Source organism: Streptopelia decaocto (assembly GCF_964273445.1).
Source record: "Streptopelia decaocto genome assembly, chromosome: 2".
Classification (NCBI taxonomy): domain Eukaryota; kingdom Metazoa; phylum Chordata; class Aves; order Columbiformes; family Columbidae; genus Streptopelia; species Streptopelia decaocto.
Genome location: NC_138655.1, coordinates 89,280,877 through 89,301,224, shown reverse-complemented (window position 1 = coordinate 89,301,224; position 20,348 = coordinate 89,280,877). Strand labels below are relative to the sequence as shown.

General features: G+C 42.0%; 1 long non-coding RNA gene across 1 annotated transcript; it reads left to right on the top strand.

The window, feature by feature from the left end:
• The first annotated feature begins 6,111 nt into the window (after positions 1–6,111).
• On the top strand, positions 6,112–19,841 carry LOC309435575. The gene is made up of 3 exons (XR_014183187.1): positions 6,112–6,250; positions 16,021–16,114; positions 19,759–19,841. It is a non-coding gene; the product is annotated as an uncharacterized lncRNA (long non-coding RNA).
• The last annotated feature ends 507 nt before the right edge of the window (positions 19,842–20,348 follow it).

The window sequence follows — 20,348 nt, the reverse complement described above, 5'->3', positions numbered from 1 at the left end:
GATTTTGAAGAATGTATTATCCAGATTGTTGACATTATAGGAAAGCAATGGTCCTCAGACATACTTGTGTGCACTGCCAAATTTGAAATTACTTTTCCTCAATACAAATGTGTCTGTGTGTATAGCCTAGCTATAAGCTGCTTCTTAAAAATCTCTACTGCATTATGGTAAGCTGAAAATTAGATAAGTGAGTCTGGCTTTACAGTTTGAGCAAGGGCTCTTCTTGACTCCCCTATGCTGTAATGAACTCTTAAGTACCTGTATCAGTTTTGCTGAACCAATAAGTTCTGAAATATCTGTGGTTTATTTTGCTGCCTTAGACACATATTGCTCTGGTATGATACTCAAAGATGTTTTAATTTCCTGGAGTGCCTTAAAGAAATACAGGCAGCTCAGGCCATAAAAAATGTTTTCATGCTCAACAGTGTCAACCAACAGAGTGGTTGGATACCTGTCACTGTATTAGGTCCCATGAAAACTGAATCTTCAAGTAAATCTTAAATATGCTACTTTCTGAATAAATAAATCAAAATAGATCATGAAGTGTTGAGATGTCAGAAGCCAGACAATAGTATTTATCATTTACTTCTTGTTCTAGACTTCTTTTCCAAAAGCCTTTAGTATATAAACTACTTAGCAATAACTTACACAACACTCTGGTAGAGAATGCCAGCTGATTTAGTAGTACTCCTGACCACTTCTTACTACTTTCTCTTTTCTTTGTAATACCATGTGGCCAAGTGACAATTTTGACTCCTGGTAGAAAGAAAAACGTGTCTTTTTATTTTTTTTTTTTATTTCTTTTTTTTTCCCCCCTTAACATTTAGTTTCCAGTTTGGTCAATTATAGTGCCACCGGAATGTGGCTCTATATAATTAAACTGGTGTGTGCATCTTTGTTTGGGTTTGGTTTTCTTTTTATATAAGAGCTATGGCTATCTTGGGTATGGCTATGGCTTGGCTACACTGGTTCAGTGGCTTTGTGGCATAATCCTGAGAGCCTACTCATTCTGATAAGAGGAAGAGAGAAACCAAGAGCTTTGCAGTGTAGCAAACTGCATATGTTAACATTATGCAGTATCTTCTTCCAGGGTAGGATAGCATCCCTAAGCCTTTCCCAGGATTAGCTGACAATATGAAAATGCAGAGTGGTTTTATCTGCCCGGCACGGTGCAGAGATATTGGAAGACGGTCAAGAATGAGGATCACAAAGTCTAGCTGTGATTGTTGCCTTAGTTAATGAGGCAGGCTCTTAAGCAGGATCTAGTACTTCAGGGCTTAGTCTAGCTTGAAGTCAAGGCTCTGTAGAAAGCCTATGGGTTGAGAAATTTCTGCTGGATAAGTAGCAACACTAAAATGATATGATCCTTTTTTGTTAGGTTGGTCCTGAGACAAGAAGTAACACTACAGCTGAATTACAAAGATTCTTGCAAGCAGCAGTGGGAGGCTGGAACATGTCATACCCTGTGCAAACACTTTTCATGGAAATTATTATAGGTCTATCTCAGTATTCCAAAAATATTTATTGGAATAGGTTGGGGGACACATTTTTCCAGGTAAAAAGGAGAAGATAATTGCTGCTGAAAAAGAAGGTGAGAAGGCTTCTTTGGTGTGTAACTGAGTAAAAATGGTCCGAGATCTGTATCTCAGCATAACGGGTGCTGGTGAAATGGACAGTGTCACACTGTAATACAAGCAAGTATGTGAACTCTTTTTGCTCATTAGCTTTTAATGCTCTCCTTTGTCACAGGTTTGTACGTATGGTGTTTTACTTATTTATGCCCAGGTGATATATGTGAATGAGAGCTGGAAGCAGCTGCTGAATAATGGATGAAATGCCAGAATTCTGCTGGTGGCAATCTCCACAGTGTAGGGAGCCATGCTGAGGGCTTTCTGCTCCCCTGGCCAAGTAGTTTGCTCAAATGCTCTTCCCTGGCAGTAGCCAGAAACTTCTAGCAAGTCCTGAGGTGTCTCAGTGAAGAATGTCTTTCTGCGGAGTATACCTTGACATCTTGCATCACGGTCTGTTTCATTTTCTAGCTGGTTGCTCCCATTTCTATTGAAGAGTCTGACTGACTCTGGTCCACAGGAATAGCAATTCTCTCTTTTCACTACCTTTTGCAGCACTTCCGAAGTGCATTCTGCACAGCTTTTAAGCACAATTTCAAATGAATAAACTTTACTAAAAAAGAAAGCAAAAATGTTTTAATTAGAGTAACCTAATAGGCTGACTAAGCTCTGAATACAACAGTGGCAGAAGATCACTGAAAAGCTTCTGCCCTTATCTGGTCTTAATCATATATCTTGGTTTCAGGGCACTTGGAGGCTTTATTTTGAATGTTTCTCGGATTACACTGACTAAAAGGAGAACAGGGTCATTACCATAATAAATCTCAGGTAAGTGTAGAGCTAGCCTTAGGAAACCTTTCTATATTTGGCCTCTGATATCCATTGCTGTAGGGGTTTATATAAAATAAGCGTTGACATCTGATGCAGGGTACTGGTATACATGTGTGAGAAGTTAACTCTGCCATTTTTCCAGCAAAATGGGGCCAGGCAGTCTCAGATTTGGCAACACAGCTCTGTAATATGCCTTGCTTGCCCTCGAGGAAACAGAGTTCTCCTTTGCTGGGCACCTGTCTATTAAAGATAGCTAATTCTAAAGGTCCGATAACAGTTCAGTGCCTTGTTCACACCAACAACAGCCTGGTTAAAAACATCTGACCACCATTACACAAGCTGTGGTCAAGGACTTACTCTGCTTCCCATTTTGGCCAGGCAGGGCTTGACCTCAGCAGGACCTCGTTTGCTTCGCCCATCCCATGACCCCTGGGCTTATAATGTGCGTGGGAGGGGTGCTGGCTGGCTTGCCTGTGTTTTGCTCTTCTGCCGTGAGGGGTAATCACTATTTATTCATTGGGAAGGAAGGGCTGGAGAGCCTGTGGAGAGGAAGCAGAGGAACCAGTCTGTGGTAGGACTATCAAGTGTACAATCTAGTGATGTTTGCAATAAATCAGATGCCATCTCTCTGCAACTGCTAGACAAATTAGCAGAGAAAGGCTTTTAATGCTACCTACCTAATCCCAAATTGCTGGGGATATCCCATAGTCTAGCAGTGATGAAGAAACAGCTACTCTGCCTCTGCCGCAGCGATCAAGTAATGCTCCAGGGCAGTGGGTGTTTGAAAGCACACCAGCAAGATTATTTAGGCAGTGTGACTAGATTGTATCTCCATGAGTTAGTTGTTAATTCCACCCTAGCTTGCTCTGCTGCTGTAAACTGCTGGAGATATCTCTGCTGGCTCCCTTGCTCCAGCACACAAAGGCTTCTCTGTGTCCGTGTCTGTAACAGTGTCAGTATTTTCTTTTTTTTTTTTTTTTAATCCTTCACTCCCAAATTATTCTGAACAGATTGCTTTTTCCTCTGTATAGCTTTGTACAGATAATGCAGGAGCGAAAGCAGCAGGGAGCTGTGGGGGAGAGAATTAACCCTCTGTTCCTTGCTTTGGGATTAATGACCAGACATGAGCAGAGGACCCTGTTTCAGGGGAGGACTGTTCTCCCTCCCCACCAGGCTCCTGTGTTTGGGCTGGGATGCAATTCTGCTTTGCTTAAAAACCAGAATGGCTAAGGAAAGCTGCAAGGTGGGGAGGGGGACAGTGCCAAAGCATGCGTGTTTCATTGGTTCATCTCAGCGGGACAACTTCACAAAAGTTAATGTGATGCTCCTGTGACACAACTGTTACCTCTTTATGGCTCTATATATGTCAGCTTTGCCATCACTTGTCACAGGCCTGAAGAAGTCTCGATTCATCTCTGGCCAGCAGGCCCAGCAGCAGCTGCTCCCTTTTTGGGTTTTTTTTGTGTCTTCGGCATGTGTGCAGCAGCTGAGGGGGATAAAGAGCAGCAGCGAGTTGGGGCAGATTCCACATGACACGGCAGTGCCATGGGAGTGACAGGGGCTCGTGTGGGTTCAGCTGGCCACAGCCCCATGCTATATAGGCAGGGGATCAGAAAACCTCTTTGGAGGACCAGGTGTAAAGGATGACACTAAGGGAGCTGGGGAAGATAGCTGTCCCCTGCAGTGAGCAAGGGGGAACGAAGCGCAGGAACTGGGGAGAGCTTGTCTGAGAAAATTGACTTCTCTCTCTGCAGAAGTTATTGCACAAATGCATGAGGTAAATTATGTCTGATCTGCAGGGAAACCCTTACCTCTGGAAATACCAGCTTCCTCAAACCACCCAGAGGCTTTGCTTTGGTTGGAAGGAGATATCTTTTGTACTTGCTCTCTATCCAGTCTTTCTTACCTGAATTTTCAACATATTTCAGAGCATTCACAGACCCTCTCTGCTCCCCCTAACTCTGGAAAATTAGATTTCAATGTCTTCTACTCAAGACAAAACTAATTAAAAGGTACAGTGAATAAAGCCTGCTTTCTAGTCACTCTCTTGCATACTGGGTTTGCACTTGAAAATGCCTGCCTCTAATTACTGCTTATCCTTCCTGTGAAGAAGGTGGCGAACTGCAGGCCTCGGTGGGATGGACCATAGTGGTCTGGAGAAGGAAGCTGGCTGCTCACTGGCACCTGGCTCCCACTGACAGGGATTCCAGCAAATATCTTTAAGCAAATATTTAGCAAATAGCCAGAGCTACTAGTTAGAAGAATAAAGTATCTGAAGCAGTTTAAACAATGTCTAGTCCTCTGTGGTGGTGGTAAGGGCTGAGGTTGTGAGTGCATCTTAGATCCTCCAGTACAAAGAATTGCTTTCAGAATCATGCATTTTTCAGTTATATCCCACCACGTATGGCTTGCCTCCACCTTTAAAATAGCCATGATCACCTTTAATCCACAATGAAAATGCTGATTCAACATGTAACACATGCTGCAATGTACCTTGGCTTCCTTAAACAGGTATGGTACATGTTGCAGTCTTTGCCTGGGCTGACTTAGAGAGAATGAAGAGCGCTTTGGCTTGCTTTACTCTTCAAAAAGATGAAAAAGGTAATTTTTCTTTGATCTGGTTTTCTCGGTTACGTAAAACACTGTCTTTTAACAGTAACTGAGGGATCCCGCTTCTGAGTTAAATATGAGTTTTATTTCTGTTTAAACATGCTTTGGGATTTTATATTTTTCTGCTTACTTTTTGACTTTTGTATTTGTTTATGCTTGTACCCACCTGCTTGAGTTTTCTGGAAGGAACCAGACCACTTGTGCATCAAGCATCTGTCTCCAAAGGCCAACTGCAGGCTCATCATGAGGTGTTTTGTGGGGACTTTCCTCTGTGGACTCCTTCCAAGCCTGCCCTCACTCTTCGTCCCCAGTCTCATCTGTTTCACTGCCGAGTTTGCTTTTTATCTTTAGTATAAATGGCCATTGTTCAGCAGTAGAAAATAATCAGACCAGAAAAGCTGGCTTTGCTCCATCAAGTCAGGTGATTTTTTTTTTTTTTTAATCCTGCTTGGGAGTGAGAGTGGGGAGGAGAAATGAACCTCTCCAGCTCTGAATATTTTTTTAACAGTTTTTTCAACATCTGTGGTGACCCTTTTGCCTTATGGATGCTGATAGTCGCTGCTGGAGGAGCAAAATGTCTTATCAGTGCCTCCCAGGGCTGCCCTGAGGGGGAGACAAGGCCAGCCATGCTGACAGCTGCCTGTGCACAAACACACAAAAACCTGTCACATCACTACACATGTGCCATGCCATGGAAGACAGATACTTTTTGCCTTTGAATAAAACACAGAGCACTGGAAATGCTATTTGTGAAGGGGAGGAGCTGTGGCTTTGGAGAAGGGTGATGCTTTAAAATAAACAAAAACAGATGCACTTTTTTTTTCTCTCTCCACCCTATTGGTTAATAACATGGCTTTTAAAAAACTGTAAACAACATTTCAAAGTTTTTCAACTTCTTAGCTTGAAAACATCAAGGGAAAGAATGGGACAGTTTGGCAGGATTGCTATGGAGCTCTTCCTTTACTTTCTGGAAGAAGTTCAGGCAGCCCCAGGGAAGTGCACGTTATCATTATTAGTCACCCCATGTACTCACAGTCCTTTAGAGGTTCTGTTTACTCTTGGTAAGAAAGGGGAAAGTCCAGCAACAGTAAATCTGGAAACACGAACACATGCCTGCATAGTTACTTGGGGTTTTATTCTTGGGTTTGGCTTTACTGAAGACATAAAAATTACAATGGAGAGCTCTGTATAGTTAAACCCTCTTCTATTGTTTACTGTTCAAGTAGGGAGATCGCTGCAAGGTAAGATCTTATTTAGAAAAGATGTTACTTTCTGCTTCCTTACACCCACATGTATCTACCTTTCCCCTGGTTTTTAAGAGCCTAGGGTTGCTTTTTAACAGGTCTGACTATTCATACTTAGAGCATACTTGGGACATAAAAAAAGCACAGGAGTTCTCATTTGTTCTTTTTGCAATCAACTGCTGCTCTTTCAAATGTTTTGTTGTACTTCTTTTAACTAAAATGAAATTGTGTGTTTATAATGTCCCTTTTGAATTACTTGAACCACATGGATGTCTGAAGGTGCGTTACATATCTGAAGGTGTGATACTCCTTCCACTGCAACAAAACCTAATGCAAGCCACGCAGGCGTGGATGCCTCCCAGGGCTAGTCCTCTGCTGAGGGTTACTGGAGTACAGCAAACAGCCCTCTGAATAGGAGCCAGGATGTTGACCCTGTAACTTGAGTGTCAGATCCAAGAGGAAGGTGCCGAGAGGATTGAGCTGTCTTTAAAGCAGAGCTTTTTGAGTATCAGGCTTTTAGTTACACCTGTTTTGATCATAAGATGAGCCTGGACTGATGTTCCAGAAGTTTGGCAATTAATTTTCCCACAAAGCAACTCTGAGCCTTTCCACATTATAAGGTTTTAAAAGCATTGATACATTTGAACAGATAGTTCACACCTGATGGTTCCAAGCCGAGGTCCTGTTGCAAATTGGACAAGTCTGAGTATCCTGAAGGTCCAAAAGATGTAGCAAATAGGTGTCAGACTTGCATTGCCCAGCTCTATGATTTTTTAATAGTGTTAAGAACTTAATGGTAAAATGTGAATTTTCAGACCTCTCAATTGCTCCAGCTTTAGTAATTCATTGATACTGTGTAGAGAAATGCACACTGGGCATTGCAGCTGCTAAGATTTATTTTGCCTTGTAGAATCCTACTTATCTGGTTGGCAGAGAGAATGGCTTTTAGTGCAGTCCTTCTCCACTTCGGTCTGCAAGATGTTAGCAGATAGATGTCCAAATGAAAAGGGGGAAAAATAAAGACCAGACTCTCATATGCGTCACTAGTAATGCAGGCAAACACATTTGAGTTATTAGAGGGGAACAAAAGCAATAAATTAACATTAAGGTTAACCTAATTTTATAGCATTGTTAATAAAAACTACGTGATCTCACTGTGTAAGATTTTTTTTTCAAAGCCTTAAATAATTCTTCCTTTTCAATATAGAAGTTAGGAAATGCTGACCTAGCTTGTATCTATGAATAAAGTCTTCTTGGTAAGTGTCCCAACTCATGAGCAAAGGCTTTGAAATTTTTCCCCTGCTTGTAATGGAGCTGAATGTTCTCAGTGGTAAATATGCAACAAGTGTAATGCCTGTTTCCGCTCTTCGTTCCCCTGAGTATCATTTAAACAAAACAAATTCAGTGTACACTAATGAAGTGGGTAGGTAGCTATTGCAGCTTAATAGCCTGTGCTCGACCATTATCCTTGGCAGAGAGTTTAAGGAATGTTTCCAGCTAGGTTATGATATCTTCATCATGGACTGTTATCAGGAGTTGCATTTCCCAGTGTCAAGTCCTGGCACTGAAGACACGCTGGTCTTCAGGAGCCTGGGGCTGCTCAGGAGGTACAGAGTTAAATGCAGTGTATATGCTGCTCCCCAGGGCCCATTGTTATTGCTGCAGCCTTCTCCACTTGCATTCAGAATGTTTTCCAAACAGAGCACGTATTGAGAGATTGTCTGTTTGCCTTTCTTTCTTTTTTTTTTATTTTTTTAAGCTATAATTTAAAATAGTTTTTGTCTAGCTAGACCATTTTTCTGCAACTCTACTTCCTTTCTTCAGCTTCATTTTAGTGAGAATTGGGGTTTTGAATGTTCTGCTCATAGTGTTTCCCAAATCTGGTGCTCTGTGTCTAATGCAGCTATCTTAGTAACACACAAGTGTTGCATATTATACTTGGCTACAAAGGACAATGAAGAGGTGTGCTCCTTTGGGTCATCTCTGGCCCTCTGGAGCTAGCCCAGTTCAGTTGTGGGAAACCACACAATTGATGGGACATGGGGAATGAGGTGATGTGGGACAGTCTAGAAACTGTTCCTTGCTGCCTGTAGCTAAAAAGAGTGGGGATAGATTAGGGTAGAAGACAGACAATCACAATATGTGAGCTACTTGTCTTGTATTCATGCACCTTGACTGATGAGCCTGTGAAACGCTGCTCTGTAGAAGAGAACGCTGACCACACTTAGGCCTGACCTCATGCCAGTTTTGCTGCAGCTGATCTAGGCAGTCCCCCCAGCCTAGCACTGCCACCTCCTTTGTAAAACTCAGTGACTCCTCAGATGTGGCTCCCTGTGCAGGCAGGAGATGGGGACAACAACTGCCTGAGCTAGAAATGCTGCTGGGATTTCCCTGGTGAGCTGTGCTCTAAGTGCCCCCGTCCAGTTGTTCTGCAGATCTTGTGCTGAGCATGTGTAACCAAAACGAGGAGGCAAATGCATGACAGTATTTTACTCTTTTTATTTTTCTAGTGATCTTTGGAAAGTGGTGAAAGAAACTAGAAAAAAAAAAATGTTATGTACTGAGAGACTAATAGTATCTGGTTTCCAAAGGTTTTGTATTTGTAGCTTGGCACCCCTGAAGTTTGTCTTTCCTTTCGGGAGTTCTCCCTCAACTACCAAGGTGGAAGCCTGTGCTGCAGCCTTCTTGGTCAGGGTATCTATGTAGGCTTACTTATGGCTTCTCCACCTGTTTGGACCCTTCCTCTAATGTTATAATAAGCATATTGAAATTAGCTGAAGAGGTTGAAAAGGAGCTCAATAGTGTGACAACACATCCCCTTTTCTTAGGGAAACTCTAATGCTGCTGCTTTGCATAGTGTCCTCTAACTGATGCTCTCCCAGTTTAGTTTTGCTCTTTTTTTCTTTCTAGCTTGGTGTGAATGCATACTTCTAGAAGATTGATCATCTAGAAATCATGCCTGAAAGAGTTTTAATTTACCTTCAGCATCTAAAGCAAATTGAATTTCAGATGTGTGATATGATTAAGTACAGTCCAGTTGTAATCAGAATCTGTTATCCTTGCCAACTGAACTCCTAATTGGAAAGGAGCAAAGCATTTCTGGTGAGCAGGAGGTTAACTGAAAAATTTAGAACAAAATTTCTCTGTATCATGGGTCAAATTCAGTCAATAGCTGAGCTGAATTAAAAAGATCTCAAAACACTAACATTTAGAACGTATGCTGGTGCTTAATTTTTTATTTCAAAAGACTATTTAAAATTATTTAAACTTTAAGAAATTGAGTTGAGCCAATATAAGACTGGAATTTCTCAGTTATTTTGCTCTTGGTTTTGTTAAGAAATAAACACATCTGCAATTTTGGTTCAGTCTAACAAAAAATTGGGATTTGCTCCCAAATAAATAAACCTTACTACATGCCCAGTGTTGCTACTAGTAACTTGTTTAACTACACACACATCATTTGCTATTGTTTATAACAACTTCTAAGCTGAACTCCCAAGAGTTATTTCTTCACTTCTCAGAACAACAGTATCTAAAATTACTGTATGTCAAACTGCATGCTTTGGAGGCTGGTTTTATGTGCCCCCTTTTTTTTTTTTTTTTTTCAATTGACACAGATCACTGATTTAAGGAGCTCTTCACATGTCCTTACTGCTGCTGAAAACCCAGCCATGGCCCTCAGTGCTCCACCCATGGGTGCAATGGCTGAATAGAGCCTGGTAGCTCAAATGTCTGCATGGCATCTTATAGCATGTTTCACATCGTCTATATATTTGATTTGTTCTGGAACTCCCCAGGCAACTGCACAGCTACTCTCAGCTCCTCTCCTGAATGGTTGTGTTCATATTTGTGGTCTTCAGCACCTGAAAGTCATCATGAGAGTTCAACATAATGGTTATTGGCAGTCAGGTGCTGTCTCTGGTATTGCCATCTGCAAATCAAATGAGGGCTGGTTTTCCCTTTTTGGTAGATGTACTGGTTTGTCTTTGTGTATTGCCTGGTTGCACCAAGCTGTACAGGAGCCCCAGAGGACTCTGAGCAGGGACCAGCGGTTGGGTGCAGATGTGGGTGTTGCACCTTTGAGTGTGCTGAGACTGAGACCATGCATGGTCAGGGTTGAGCAACGAGGGAACAGGGGTATGTGCCCTAGGTCTCTGTAGGGAAAATTGATCCAGTGGTCTGTAGCATCTCCAGCAAATTGCTGTAGTTTTTGGTACTTGCTGCTTTTGTGAAGCCTGCTGTGTAGCGGTCTTCTATCCTATGGAAGCAGATAGCAGTGGGTTGCCTATTCCATCCTCATAAAGGAAGCCTGTTTTGTAGAGAACATGATGTAAAGAGGTTGTAAGCTTGAAATATCTGGATGTGTTCCAATTTCTATTCCCAGAACTCTTGTTCTAACAAATACTGTTGAACATACACACAGTACAAGGGGGTATAGGGACAGACTCAGCAGGAGATGGAATCATACAAAATATCACCAGTCTTGGAGCAGCATGACTAAATAGGCTGTACTAGATCTTTTAAGCTGGAATGATTTGTTGTTTGTGGAGGCTCATTACCTGAAAAAGGCTGCAACCCAGCTCATATGCATGATCGGCTACACTTTTAAATTTAGGGGCTTATTTTTGAGTTCTCCTGTGGTTGTGCACATGGATTTCAGGATGCGCCTAGACAGGAATATTAAACTTATGTGAGAGCCAGCTGGTGAAAGGAAAGATATTAGGAGCTTCCCCACCCACTGCAGCAGATGGATAGTCTTCATCTGTCAGTCTATCACAAAGCAAAATGAAGAAAACTTCCCCCAATTCTCTAGTCCCCAAACTTTTGCCTTCCTCTGCCTGCGTTCACAGCAGCTGATAGTCCCTAAATTGCCTGAGATTGTAATTGCTTCCTGTTTATTTAGGTTTAGACATTCACAGACCCAGTTTGGAAAATGACTGTACCAGAGCCAAGTCTTGAAGTTTGCTAAAGGAAGTTCCGTGGTCCAAGAAGCAATGGGAAAAATTTCTCCCTCTGCTTTCACTGGCCTGGATGAGCTATTGACAAATACAATGGAGCCATTGGCCTCCAGGCTCTCTCCTGCTTCATTTAATGTCTTTAAACCTCAGCATGCAGAGCCAGGCTCCTTACCCATATGCTTCTGGGAATATGGTAACAAAAGCAAATGCACAGGAGGGATTAGAGTACCACCTTGAAAACAGGCAAATTGGAAAAATAAACCATAGCCATATAAACGAGCAAAGGAAGAAGAGCACAAATGTATTAGTCATCTCTTAATTGCTTTCGGAGCCCAATATGCTTAACTTCCTGAAATAGAAAGCCCATCATTTCACGTTAGCAATTTAAAAAGAAATAAAGCGAGATCTCCTGAGAATGAAATAATATATATTCATATTGTCAAACAAGTATTTTTTCTTTTCGCAACCTCTCAGCTTAATCTCTCATACCTTATTATATTCAGGACTTCTAGACAAATTCTTTTTCAGACAAGAGGAAAGTTTTGCCTGGGTTTCAAGGAAGCTTATTTCATATTACATGACCCGAGTGTGCCAACGTATTATTAATTTAGGAAAACTTTTGAGTGAATAAGCTTTAGACATGTGCGAGAGCTGTCAGACTTAAATATTTTCTTGCTTTGCAGAAGTCCATGGGTCAGAGGTGTGGGCATCTACAGACCCATTCAATCCAGCATAACCACCAGATGTCCATCAGAAGTTGGGCTGCCATCTTTTAAACATTTTCATTTTTTATCTGTCAACAAAACCTGTAATTTTTCTTGTAGCTTCTTCAACCAGTCATCAGCCCAACTCCCCCTCTCCCCATTGCACAGTAAAAGTAAAGGAAATCATCAAATGGGACTGTTTGTTTCACGCTTAATAGATGCTGTCATCTGCCCTACAGACCTCCAGGGACTGTCCGTTGTTTTTGTTCCTTTGGCATATCGGCTATGCCAAAAATCATCCTCCTCCTTCTTCTGTCAAAGGACATTTTCCCTCCCTTTCCTTCCTCTGACTTCCTTTTTCTCTTTTTTCTTGCTTTATGCACTGGTAGTATTTCAGCTCTCGGAGTATTTGGTACAATTTCTGGGCATCCACTCTGGTGAGCTCATTCCTTGCGTACAGATCTGGTTCGGAGGCATTAGATTCTTTCTGTGTGATGTTCCAGGGCTATGAAAATGATAGCCTTTTGCAATTAACGTGTGCGCATATTAATTGCAGGTGCGGGGTTAATGCTGTGGGATCATAGGTGACCTATAATTTTGCTCAGCATTTCTTAACTGACAGCCTGCAACTATAATCAAGCAAGTTTACGGTCTTTACTGTAATATATTTCCCATGAGGTGTTGCTTGCAGTGATATTTTTGACAATGGAGAAAATTACATATTGGAAAAACCATTTAGTGTTTATAATTACATGGCTGAGATTAAACAGTACTGTGTTGAAGAGCAGTTGTTGTATGAAAATGACCAATAATGTTTTAAACTGAAATCACACTTCTATTTTTTTTAAATTAATGCCTAGTGCTTTATTTAGTTATTTGATCATGATTGAGTGGAAGTATGTATTTCCATGAATTTTGAAAGTACTTTCTAGCAGTATATGAAGATGGCATTAAAAAAGGGGCCAGACTGATTACCAAGCATTTTCATTTCCAAATCACAAGTCTACTCTTTTTGACAGTTGCTGCAGAATACATAAATGGGAGAAAAAAAGTTCTGAATCCAAGCTGTCCGTCATCAGCATCATGTTGCCATCACAGATATCAGTGTTGCTTATAATTTCTAGTGCAGGAACCAGCAAGACCTGAAGAAGTTGTTTGACCTCAGAAGAAATGGTTCATGACCCAAAAAGCTTTCAATTGAAGTGAAAAACAAACAAAAAATGTCAAACAAACAACAATAACAAATACAAACAAAAAAGCCACAACAAAACCAAACCACCACCAACATCCCCCCTCCTCCCCCTGCCAGCAATGAGATAACAGTCTAAAGGAAGCACAAAGGTGCGAGGGTGACAACACTGGTCACCCCTGGAAGCAGAGACCTTGAGGTACACAAGCTGCTCAACAGTTGTCCAAGCTCTGCATAGTCCATGTGGCAGAGGAGACAGAGGAATGGAACAAGGCAGGATACACACTGGCTATATAGAGCTGTGCCTTGTTACGGGGGGTGACCTGAGGAGGAAGCATGAAGGTTCTTGTCCTGCTCTCTAGTAAGAGGGTAATGAAGCAGACTTTGCCCATGGGAAGCAGAAATTCAGACTTCAATGTGTCTTTGTAGAGAGGTTGATGACTGCCAAAGACTAGAGCGGGTTTTGCCTCTATGTTCATCACAGCTTGGAGAAAGCTCGAGTGTACAGAATGTCTTGCTATACTAATTCTAGAATGAAGCATAATTTCCTTCTGCAGTGCTTCTAGTCTCAGTGCATTTCATCAGAGCCAAATGCACATGCCCTGGTCTCTCAAATGAGCTCAGTGGGAGTGGTGACATTTGCAGCATCTGTTGAGCTGCCTTTCAGCCCTCCACTGCTGGTGGATTCTGTAGGTTACAGTGGAGAGAGCAGAAATATCAACATCAAAGGGAAGGAATTAAAAAAAAGAGTGTTTGAAATGAGGTCTTTAAATGCAGTTAGATTTCAGGCGTGTTCACTAATCCTGTATTGCTGGGAACCAATACTTAAAGCAGCGGTCACGGGAGGAGAATGAATGGGGAAAGGCAGTTTTGAGGAACACCTGGGGAACAGGTTCCCCACTATTAACTTTGTACACTGGGGACATCATTTTGTTCTTATTGCTTCTCATTTGTACCTAGTGTTATGTCTTACAGCCCCAGAGCTTTTCCTTGTTATATTGGGGTAAGTGCTCTGGAGTTCAGCTGTGAGCAAGGGAATTCACTGAAAAAAAAATGTTTCCGTTAGAAACACAGGATGTCCATAGTGCTATGGACTTACAGAGCAAAGAGACATGGCATCAGCAGCACTGTCAAGCTACAACTATGGAGGGAGTTTTCACCTTCCCTTAATAGGGAGAGAACTGGGCATCACACACCACCTGGGAGAGGAAAATGGCCATTAAGCTTGGAAGGCTGAGCTTCTACAATCTTGCTGAGCAACGCTCCTGACCCACATAACATCAGCTGTGTCTTGTAGTCAGCAACTAAGGAAAGACTGTTGTTGTCAGACTGTTTTGGTGATTACCTATGACTGCCAGATGGCTGTGGCAGCCCAATGACAAGTTCACAGGACAAACATAGTGGGGGAGAAAATGAACATTATTCCTGGCAGAGGACCACAGAGACCCGGGCTTCCTGCTGCAAAAACAGGAAATGTTTTTTTTTTTTTTTTCTGGAGCAATGATGGACTAAATTCAGTGCTGGGCCTCGTTCACAAAACTCCCCACATCTTTACAACTGGACAGTTTTCTGTGCCTGGTGTCCCATAAATAATAACTAAAGAGAGAAGTCTTTTTTAGGTAGGCTCATTTTGTCTTGGCTGTAAAAGATGGAAATGGTGGAGGTTTGCATGTTCTGGTGTTTTGGCCAACCCACTCCTAAACAGTCCTAGTAGTTGTCCACGGACACTGTTCTGTAGTGTTTCACTAGTAATTGTTTTAGTACTGAGCTTAGATTTTCCTTTGTGATTTCCCTCTGCCCTTGTTGGAGAACCTGCAAGACACAAGTTGGGTACCAATAACAGGGCTAGGAGCAGGGATGGACAGACGGTACTTTTTTCTGTGAGCTTCTCAGCATTCACCTGTCTAAATTACTTGTCTAATATTCTGTTGTAAACACCCCTAAGTGTAAATTGTTACAGGGCTTTCTATGAGCAGCAACAAAATTATTTCAGATAACTTGAAAAGTTGCCAATATACATTGTTTAAAGGCTTTTTTTTTTTTCTTCTTTCCCTTTATGGTTTGTATGCTCAGGCTCTTTACTATTAACAAAATCAATCTGTACTGATAAAATTTGAATGCTCATCCACTCTTCTAATTGAGGGAATCCAGAATATTAGCTATTTTACATATGTGGGATGATGATACAGAAGTAGGAAGGTTCTTGCTGAGGTATGTGCTGATGAATTTAATGTTTGGTATTATTTTGAGGCAATCAAATTACTAGTTCAAGCTTTTGAAGCTGTAAATCAGAATATAAATACCTAGAAAGACTGAATACAAACTGTACGCACAAAAGCCCTAGGACTTCTGTTTGTTCTGTTCTCTAAGCCAAACTCAACTTCATCCGAGCATGGTGAACTAAATTACATAAATTATCTTCCTATACAGTTAAACATTTTAAAAAAAACCCCATTGTCTCCCATTCTTAACATATACATGCTCCTGCCCAACAGGTGTTTTCAACAAGCTAAAAGTACCCCCTCTCCCAAATCAGCATGGTTCTCCAGGCAAAAGTCTAGCCCTCACAGTGAGCCTCATCCTGTGCAGGATGAAGGAATCAAGATCTCCACTGAGCAGAGCCTCACAGGGGGGTACTTGTTGCTATTTCATTCTGCAGCTGAAGAAACATAGAGTAGTGGCAGGGAGCCTTGAGGCAGCTGATTTAAAGATTGATTTTGCAAGCTGCTCCTTACTATCTGGCATTCATAAAATTCACCTTGAATAACTGGTTGGTTTTCCTACTGAACTCTTAAACTCTTGCTAGATGAGCATCCCGTTGACCGAACGTATTCAGACCATCTCTTGAGCTACACCAGATGGTACCAGGTGCACTGAAATCCAATAAGTGGTTTTTATTCTTTTCTTCTTTGCCAGCTATAAGGATCTGCTCCACTCTTTTCCTGGGAACTTTGCTAGTGTGAGCAGTGAATGATCTCCCATCAGCTTCGCTCTGCTCTAAGAAAATAAGGTAGGATTAAAAAAGCACAATTGCTTCTGGGCAGTCAGTTTGTGGCCAGCCACATGGTGGAATAGCTTGGACATAAATTTTAATTTAAGACAGAGTTGCTAATCAACGTCAAACACGTGAACGTCAGTGGCTGATAAATTTAATTGGGTGTTTGTTTAAGAGCATTGCAGGAAGTATGTGCTTGAAGCATCAAAGAGTGAGTTCCAGAACTTCAAACAATACTCTGGTTATGTTTTTGGGAAGGGCTGTCACCAGATTTGTGCTGTTTGGCTGCTGCAGTGATACCTATTGCATCAGTTTCTGAACTTGCGTGACACTTACTAAAATATGCATGTACATAAATAGACTTGCAAAGAACAATATGCATGTATGTAAACAGACTTAAGAGTGATGTTAAAAGAACACTGTAATGGTAAGCAAAGCCTTGGCTAGGCAACGCAAACATCAAGGATGCCTGCCAAATCTTAATTTGCTCCTTCTTTCATCCCACCCCTGTACACTATGGACACAATTCTCATGTGATCACACACTACATTTCCAGCAGGCTTGTGAATGCACAAAGTGGCTCTGCTGAGAAACTGGAGCTGTGGAAAGAGGCCAAGTCCTCCAAAGGAGGACTTCTCTGGTCTCTGTCTGCAGTGAATAGGACAAAAGGTTTGAGCCACATCAAGGAGATGTGGGTTAGACTTCATGAAGAGATTGTGAACAGTTCTGCAAGGAGCAAAATACTGGCATAGAGTCATCTTTAAAGATGAAGGAATTGCTGATCCTCAGAGCATGAGACTGGTGCCAGGGATAAGGCAGGGCTAACTCTTTCTGCATAAAAAGAAGGAAGTAGACTAGATGATTTCCAGGTTCCTTCCACACATCCCCATTCACTCTGAATCCTTGTTGCCTACCTCCTTTTCACTGACAGCAGGCATTAGAAGGCACATGACAAATGAGATGGGCACTGGTAGAAGGGGAAAGGAGCCTCTGGCAGCTGAATGGGGTACTACAGAAAGGTATCCATTCCCAGCCTTTGCCATGGAGTTCCTGTGAGGTGCTGCAGGGGTTTTGCAGCTATCAGTTGTTCCCAATTGGCATTCTGGATGTACCCACCTGCAGTCTTATTTAAAGCATTAAACCCTAAAAACTTAAACTGAAATTAGCAGAATATGTGATCTGAATACGTTATGTTGACCTTTTCAGAAGGCTACATCTTTCTGTGTATCAGCTGTCTTTCTGTAAAATGAGGGTAATACCACATTTTCAGAGCACTTGGATGCTGTAGTGATGTGTGGTGAGGATGAGGCCATAAGGAAATGATGAATTCTGTCTCTACAGCAGGGTCTGAACAGTAGACCATAAAGAAGGCCCAGGGCCACATGCTGAGCAACAAAAAAGAAAACAAAATATTGAATGACTGCTGATTAAGTGAACACTTTTCATTCTTCATGTTGAATGAGGCACTGATGCCAGGGAAAAAGTAGTATTTGGTGTCTTATTGAAGACTGTATAGTAATTCAGTATCCTTTTGCATGAAGATTAAGGTGGGCAATTTTCCTCACCCTTCTGTGAGGGGCTCAAAACATTCCTATGCTACACACAAGCATCTTAAACTAAGAAATACAAACAACAGCAAAAAATCAGCTTTGTGAATGTGAAGTCTGTATGATTTGCCAGCTGGTGGATCACTCAGCCCAGCACATGGACAAGCTGACAGCAGTGGCAGAGAAACCTTTTCCAGGCTGATCAGTGCTAGGGATTTGGGTCTTCTTTGCCAGGAGTTGAAGAAATGTTGATGTCTAGCAGTGGAATGATGAGATTCGGGTATCCTGACTTCAACCTAGATTTGGGAAGGAATATACTGAAGCAAGCACAGACGTTTGTGTCTCAGTCCTTGTTCTATGCTTGTTTTCCCTTGTCAGCCCTAGTTACCTTCTGTGGCCACTGTCTTGGGCTGTATTGGGTTTTCTCAGGAAGAAAACTGAAAAGTTAAAAACTTCTGATACCACCACCCTGCAGAAATGGCCCAGCTGTTGTGTTTTTGTGTGAGAGGGGTTGGGCAGCTTGTATGTTGAAGCTTTGTCTGCAGCATGTTGTAGCTGTGTTGTTACTGGCAGCAATGGCTTGAGGCCATGAGGCAGAAATGTAGGAAGATTTAAAATCTCTTATTGTAACAACTGATAGAGTTGGGGGGAAAAAAGCTTGGCAAGCATTAAGACCTGAAGAGGGACTTATGTACTTGAGAGCTGCTATATTTTGAATACCATTTGTACCACTAAGGGCTACTACATGGCCATACAAACCTCTCTGGTCTTCAGCATGTTAAGCAGGGAGTTTGTTGGATGACACAGTGCTCTGGCCCCATAGATTAGGAATGAACTTGAAAGACTGTGAAGGAACTATATCTTGGGAAGCATGGGGCCTGAGGCGCAAGTCTACACTAACAAAATGATGAAACCTGAAGGTGCCTTGTCTTTCTGCACAGAAGATGAGGTTGGGCCATGTCATATTCCAGCTGCCCAGGAGCTCTAGGTAGTTTGCACTGAATGAAAGCCTCCTACATTTCAAGGTTTAAACACTCCTCTAGGTCCCAGGCACTAAGGGACAGGAAAGTAGTTGTATCAGCCCCTTTCCCTGCCTCCCCACTACCTCATGCACCCCCTTGTGTCTCTTCCTTCCCGGAGACGTGTCACACCAGCTAGCCCTCACTGCAAAGCTCACCTGCCAGTCTCTCTCCTGCTGTTTCAGGTGATTAGCCAAAAAACACTGAAAGAAGAAAAAAAAAATCAGTGTTTTCTTCTCCCTGCTGGCATTTTCACCACACTGGATTTGGGGAGTGAATGTCAAAATACAGACTAGGTGACTGTGTCCTATCGAAAATCAGTTGAGGGGAAACTTCTATTGAAAAGACAACAAAGAGCTTCATAATAAACAGTGTGAAATCGATAAGGTTCAGATATTTCACTCCTTCCTACCACCATGTGTACAACATCAGGGATCTTTGTCCACAGAATGCTGGTTTTTGTATCCGTTACTAGCTATCCTTTTCTTTGGATGTGCCAATCAACAGGGAAAAAAACCCTACTTTTCCCCAGCCCTTCCTGTAAGCAAACCTAAATCACGCTCTGGCTCCCAGATTTCCTCTGTACTTCAGGAATAAATGTAGGGTTTCTGCCCATCCTCTAAGAATTGCCATGTATGGTATAACTCCCTGCTAGAAGAAGAGGCTATCAGCTTCTGCTATGGGATAAAACTGCTCTGGTGATTAAAATTCAGGAATAATGTTGAGTCTCCTAACAGCAATTCTGTGAATGGTACATCCTTCTGGAGAGAACCTGGAGTGCTTTATTCTTCATTCCAGCAACTTGTCTCCAAAACTCCTGCATCCTTATTTTGCAGGACATAATCTGGGATGGTGTAAAATGCCGGGCATTGCCACAGCATGTGAGAAATGTTGTGGTTCTCCAAATGAAATGGACAGAGACTGAAGAATAGGTTTCCACATAGACACAGGTGACATATTTGACAAGAAGATGTATAGAGGAGCTTCTGCCTGATCATAGCTAGCCTTTGTTCTACCTCTTAGAGCAAAGCTTGAAAAAACTGACACAACCTCCAGTAAAACATGTCTTGTTCCTTCTTGCTGTCCCTCTTAGGTGAATGGTGCAACACCTGAGGCTGTTGACACATTGACCTGATCTCACAGCTGACTAATGAGGAGGCAGACAAGCAAAGTGAGCCAGAACTGAGTAAGAGGCACAATGGGTTTGATCGCTTTATGTAACTTCTTATGATCAAATATTATTACAACAGCAGAAAAGAAGACCAAAAGAGATTATGTTATTCTGTGACTCCCTAATTTTAGATTACAAAGTGAGTTAGCCAGATGAGAGATGCTTAAAATGAATAGGATTGTCTTTTCATGCACACTCGGGAATTCCTTACTTCAATCCCAAAAACCACTAATAGAACTGTGGCAAACAGAGAGGTGAAATTCTCATTTCAGTCAATTTCTGCCCTCACTTACCCTGGTGCAGACACGTTCCTGCCTGGTGCTCTGGCTCAGCTGTAGCCAAGGACACTAGGTCACTCCTGGAGGATCTTTACCAATGCTGCTGATGCTCGCACTGCAGAGCACCCTGCCCAATTACGCATGGAAAAATCCATATTTGAGATTCTTTTTAACTGAACACATTGAATCCAGTGGTTGAAATGTTGTAATTATAACGATTTGTCACTGTCCGTA